The sequence below is a fragment of the Amblyraja radiata genome, chromosome 26 (assembly GCF_010909765.2).
Source record: "Amblyraja radiata isolate CabotCenter1 chromosome 26, sAmbRad1.1.pri, whole genome shotgun sequence".
Classification (NCBI taxonomy): Eukaryota; Metazoa; Chordata; class Chondrichthyes; order Rajiformes; family Rajidae; genus Amblyraja; species Amblyraja radiata.
The window spans coordinates 2522887-2528886 of NC_045981.1; the positions used below are offsets into that span (position 1 = coordinate 2522887).

The 6000-nt window shown below is 39.5% G+C and overlaps 1 long non-coding RNA gene across 1 annotated transcript in view; it reads left to right on the plus strand.

Annotated features, from left to right (window-relative positions):
• The window catches only part of LOC116987809, a 28506-nt gene extending 22787 nt beyond the window's left edge, over positions 1-5719 (plus strand). Inside the window, exon 3 of the long non-coding RNA XR_004415800.1 lies at positions 5547-5719. This is a non-coding gene — a long non-coding RNA (uncharacterized LOC116987809). The remainder of the gene's footprint in view (positions 1-5546) is intronic.
• The last annotated feature ends 281 nt before the right edge of the window (positions 5720-6000 follow it).

The window sequence follows — 6000 nt, forward strand, 5'->3', positions numbered from 1 at the left end:
ACCGACACGTCTTTAGAATGTCAGAGAAATCCGGAGCACCCGGAGAAAACCCACGTGGGCACAGGAAGAACGTGCATACTCCATAAAGACAGCACCCATAGTCAGGATCGAACCCGGGTCTCTGGCGCTGTGAGGCAGCAACTCTACCGCTGTACCACTATGTGGGTTATTCCTAAATACTGAATCTGTCACAGCAATGCAACAAAAAGCAACAACTTAATACAGACAGACATCATTGTGATTGTGTCATCCGTCTTGAAAATCAGTGCTTTAATTTTACTTATTTCTTTTTCATTTGTGTTGCAGCTGTTTCCTCGTCTACAGTGGGGACGAAGCTTATAAAGCTGTGACATTGCGAGATCTGACCCAAGCTGCTTCTCCATGGCAATCAACCCACAGATAATTCCAAATCCCAATAGTAAGCAGCTAAGATAGGCAGAAATCCCACAGGACCCTCTGATGTCTCTATTCCAACCAGAAGAAGCCAAAGAATGTAAACAGTTCTATTATTAAAAATGCAAGCGGTGGGCAATGGTAGGTTATTCAAAGCCCTGGCTGAGTCAGACAAACTTATGATGAGGAGCTGAAACAAGGATTGCTGATAAAACTTCACAAAAATCAGTAACATTAAGATGTGCTCATTTAATAGCTGCAGTTAAACACCATTCACATATTGTACAGAATATTCCCTACAGCACTAAATAGCATAATCAGAGGAAATTAAAATTACTCCAATTAACCTTGCAAATCTTACCATCACAAAATGAATTTCAAATTAAATAGCAGCAGCAAATTGTCTGAATTTCATACTTATGAGAACCTGGATATAAATGGGAGCCATTAATAGTTTGTCAGTGCAGTGTATTCCTTGTTAAACACTCATAACTCACTGGCGGCCATTATTAGCAGTTCCTTTGAACATCATATGTCATTGGAATTAAATCAAGTGTTTTATCTTTCATTCTTCAAAGAGTACTAATTCTAATCTCTTGAAGAGGCCAATATGCATATCGTTACATAGTTGATGGTGTTTCATTCCATTTGTTGAGGAAAATGGCTGGCCATTAATTTGAATTGAATGTGAGAATTTGTTCCCTTTTTATACTATAATAAAAATACTGAATTTAATGTTATCTATGCTGGGCAAATGGTGAGCCTGTTAAATCAAAGGAAATAATTTAACCTTTCGATAGGTTAGATTATTATTGTCACGTGTACCGAGGTTTTGTTGGGTGCTATCCTGTCAGCAGAAAGACAATACATGATTACAATCAAGATATTTACAGGTTATAGATACATGATAAGAGAATATCGTTTAGTGCGAGGTAAAGCCAGTAAAGTCCGGTCAAGGATAGTCTGAGGATCACCAAAGAGGTAGATAGTCGTTCAGGACAGCTCTCTGTTTGTGGTAGGATGATTCAGCTGCCAGATAACAGCTGGGAAGAAACTGTCCCTGAATCTGGAGGTGTGCGTTTTCACAATTCTATACCTTTTTCCTGATGGGAGAGGGGATAAGAGGAAGTGGCCAGGATGCGACTCGTCCTTGATTACGCTACTGGCCTTGCCGAGGCAGCGTGAGGTATAAATGGAGTCAATGGAGGGGAGGCTGGTTTGTGTGATGGTCTGGGCTGCATCCACAATTCACTGCAATTGTTTGCAGTTTGGGATGGAGCTTTTCCCAAACCAAGCCGTGATGCAACCTAATAAAATGCTTTCTATGATGCATCTGTAGGTTGGTGAGCAGTGTAGGGGACATGCCAGACTTCCTAAGCCTTCTAAGGAATGGTGTGCTTTATTGGCCATTGCTTTAAATGGATAATCCAGGAGAAGTTGTTGGTGATATTGACTTCTAGGAATTTGAAGCTTTCAACCACCTCTACTTCAGCGCCGTCAATGCAAACTGGGGCATGTAAAGTCGATCACTATCTCCCCTATCTTGCTGACATTGAGAGAAAGGTTGTTGTCGCGACATCAGGACACAAGGTTCTCGAACTCCTTCCTATACTCCATCCCATCATTGTTTGATATCTGGCCCACAATAGTGGTGTTGTGTACAAATTTGAAAATTGAATTAGATTTGCACATGGCTGCACAGTGGTGGTGTACAAGGAGTAAAGAAGGGGACTGAGAACACATCCTTGCAGAGCACCGGAGAACTAACGAATTCAGAAGGCAGAGAATCAACTTCAATATTAAACTGCTGCTGCTCTATTCTTAAGACACAGAGCTCTTAACTTTCCTTGAAATTTCAGGACAATCCTTAACTTTTCTTAATTCCATGTCTTAGATGTATACAACTTAGTTGCAACCTGCCTTCATTGAAAGAAAACAATCCATAAGGCATCAAAGATTCATATGAAAAGGAGCTGAAGGAGAACTGTTCCAACTTACACCACAGAACACAGAGTGCCGGAGTAACTCAGCAGGTCAGGACTTTCAATTACTAGGGCCCCATCGCCTCATCTTTATCATGGATGCCCAGTCCATTTACACCCCCACAGTGCCAGAGAACCAGATCCCATCCTAATTTCCAGTGCTGCCTTTGTGGAGTTTGCACGTTCTCCATGTGATGTTGTGGGTTCCTGGTTTCCTCCCACATCCTAAAGATGTTCGGGTTTGTAGGTTAAACGTAGGAAGGAACTGTAAATGCTGGTTTACACCAAAGATAAACATAAAATGCTGGAGTAACTGCAGGACAGGCAGAGAGAAGGAATGGGTGATGTTTTGGGTTGAGACCCTTCTGAAGAGATTACAGGGACTTTCTATCCAGAGATACTGCCCGTCCCTCTGAGTTACTCCAGCATTTTGTGTCTATCTTTGTAGATTATACATTCTATTTAATGTTCCTCCAATGTGTAGGGATTGGGTGCGTGAGTGGGATAACATTGAACTCGGTGGACCAAAGGGCCTGGTTCCCTGCAGTATTTTTCTTTTTTTTTTAACAATGGTTTTGTACTATATACTGTTTGAACGGCTTTAATTGCGCTGATCAGGAAAAAGAAAGATTCACTGATTGATGAAGCATGGCATTGGGATGAGTATGTTAGATGGCTGATATTAAATAAATGACTAAAGCTGAAACACAAGTTTCATGTCACTGCTTGACTCAAATGGTTACTTTTACTGTACCATGCTGCCTTGAGTTAATTTAGCACTATTTTGCCAACGTACTATGTGATCTTTAAATAAGTGATCAAAGTTAAAACTGCTGCATGACAATGATTTATTCCACTGATAATATGTTACTTTGATAGAACAGTGGATAGCAAATACATTGTTCCCTGCTGTTGGCCACTGAGCAAACAGATTTGATTATCTTTGTGGCTTTCTTGGAGCTTTGGGCTTCCATTTGAAATTAAAATTGCCTGTCAAAGTTCCTTATTTGCAGGGATAGAAGATCTTCTTTAGATAAGGTAGTGAAACAGTGAAGCATGTGAAACAGAAAAGAAACTCACCGGGAGCTTGCAAACGGTTCACCATTTCCACAGCGCCCCTGAAATATTAATATCTTCTGACATTGTTTAACACGTGAGCTTGCTTCCATAAAAAATTAAATGGAATGACAGATACCTGAAAGTGTGTTTCACAACCTTAATCCAATTATTAGGTTCAAATGATACTGTTCAGCACAGCAGACATGGATCAGAGGATTATATAGCCTGTCTGAACTCCCAGATTGGATTATAGTCCACAAAGTCCTAGAAGGTGTCTGCCTTCATTTATATAATCAGTACATCTTTATCCAGTCCTGCAATAACTAACTTCCATAATATGGACCAGTCCTACCCCATCAAGTATATTGATGCTACATACAGAATCAATGAAATTGCAATTAGAGTTTTGCATCCAGGTTTGGCTACTGCGGATAATACCCAGGGTCAGTGGAAACGGCACAAAAGGTAACATTGAGGGTCGCAGAGCTTAGATCAGGGAGCTGTGAATAACAGCGCAGAGAATCCAAACTTGTTCTCATTACAGGAAAGAAGATTGAGGTGAGGGTTCGATTCAACAGTTTCAAATTATGAAGGGAATTAATAAGGTGGAAACCGGATGCTTCTTTGTGCAAAGCCGGAGAAGCAGAGAGAGTGACAAGGCAGTGAGCGTGATTATAAGATTAGAAAAATCACATGGTGGATGTTACTTAAGGCTTAACTTCTAAACATTACAAATATATTGAATAAAATGCCAGCAACTCTGCCATGTGGAATAGCTCAAGAATTAGACACATTTTTGTTTTCAGGGGGAAGATTGAATAAGTAAATGGGTCGAAATGGTCTTGTTATTAAACCTAGATTAATATCTAAATGTGTAGTAAGAAAAGTGTTTTTTTTGCTGCATGTATTTAATGGATTTACCTTAAATAAAGGCAATATCACTCGTATAATCTTATAAGCAAATCCAGTGCAATTGGAAGAAAACAACAAAACAATAGCAAAGGTTAGGTAATTTGTTTATTGTCACATGTAGCGAGGTACAGAGGCTTTTATTGCCTGCTAACCAGTCAGTGGAAAGACTATACATGATTACTATTAAGCCATTGTGTACAGATACAGGATAAAGGGAATGACATTTATTGCAAGATAAAATCCAGTAAAGTCCGATTAAAGATCGCCTGAGGGTTGAAATTGTGTCATCAAAGATGCTGCCAGTCTTGCTGAGTTTGTCTCTCCACAGATGCTGCCAGTCTTGTTGAGTTTGTCTCTCCACAGATGCTGACAGACTTAAGTACGTTATGTTTTTATTTCACATTTACAGCATCCACAATTTTATTTGCCTTTCACTAAACTTTAATTCGTTAATAATCCCTTTAAATGGTGCTGAGATGGATATCATCGTGTCAGTAAATTAATGTTAAGGCACAAACGATTAAGAGATGTTTTTCTAGTTGGAACAACATTGAACTCCAAAATGACATCTCTGTTGTTAAAGCAACATTACATATATTTCAGACATCCAGCGACGCACATTGTGTTTGCGTATGAGCCCTGATCATCATGAATCTGGGTGATAGCTCCCAAAATTGGAGCTCAAAGATCTCTTACATTAAAGAGCAAACAATAATGTTCTATAATTTAATATTATAGACATACATATATTATGCAGTCCGGGAATTTAAATTTCTCAGGAAGGTATTGGTAAATAGCTGGGGGCTTATGCCCAGATGCACCCAGGGACAAGATTTGATTGAAGTGTTTTTTTAAATTAAGCATTTTGAATGAATATAATGAGAGGAAGTGATGGTTTACTCTGGTTGGCAGCCAGTGATGTGGAGTCATTCATTTAAAACTGCACTAAGAATGCAGGATTGAAGATTTATTCCTCTGATTGAATTTCTTTGTTACAAGGAAGGCTTGCAGAGGCACTGTTTTAAGAAATATATGAATCATTATTTGATACCCAGTGACAGGGAAGATTAGCTGGTCTTTGACAAATGATCTTTCTCATTATAAACATCCAGTTAAAAGTAAAATAGGAACTAAATTAGACATGTCTATCAATGAATTAGTCCCAAGAAAAATACGTATTTCCATTTTGCTGTTTCTTAGCAGGAAGATGTCAATATCGGAAAGAGCAGATCTCCTCAACCAAACAAGAATCCACAAGCAAAGAACTGCAGGTGCAGGATATCTGAAAACTGGTGCTGCCTGAATGGAATCTGTACATTCTCCCTGTGACCACGTGGGTTTTCTCTGGGTGCTCCGGTTTCCTCCCACTTTCCAAAGACGTGCAGGTATGTTGGTTAATTGGCTTCAGTAAAAAAAATTGTTAACTGTTCCGAATGTGTAGGATAGCGTTTTGTACAGGGAGCGCTGGTCGGCGCGGACTTGGTGGGCAGAAGGACCTTGTCCACGCTGTATGTCTAAACTGATCTAAACTACAACTGCAAACTATAACTCACCACTATGTGACATTGTATGTGAGTACAACATACACAATACACAATACAATTTATTTGTCACTTGAACCTCATAGAGGCTCAAATACCAGCCATATCTTATT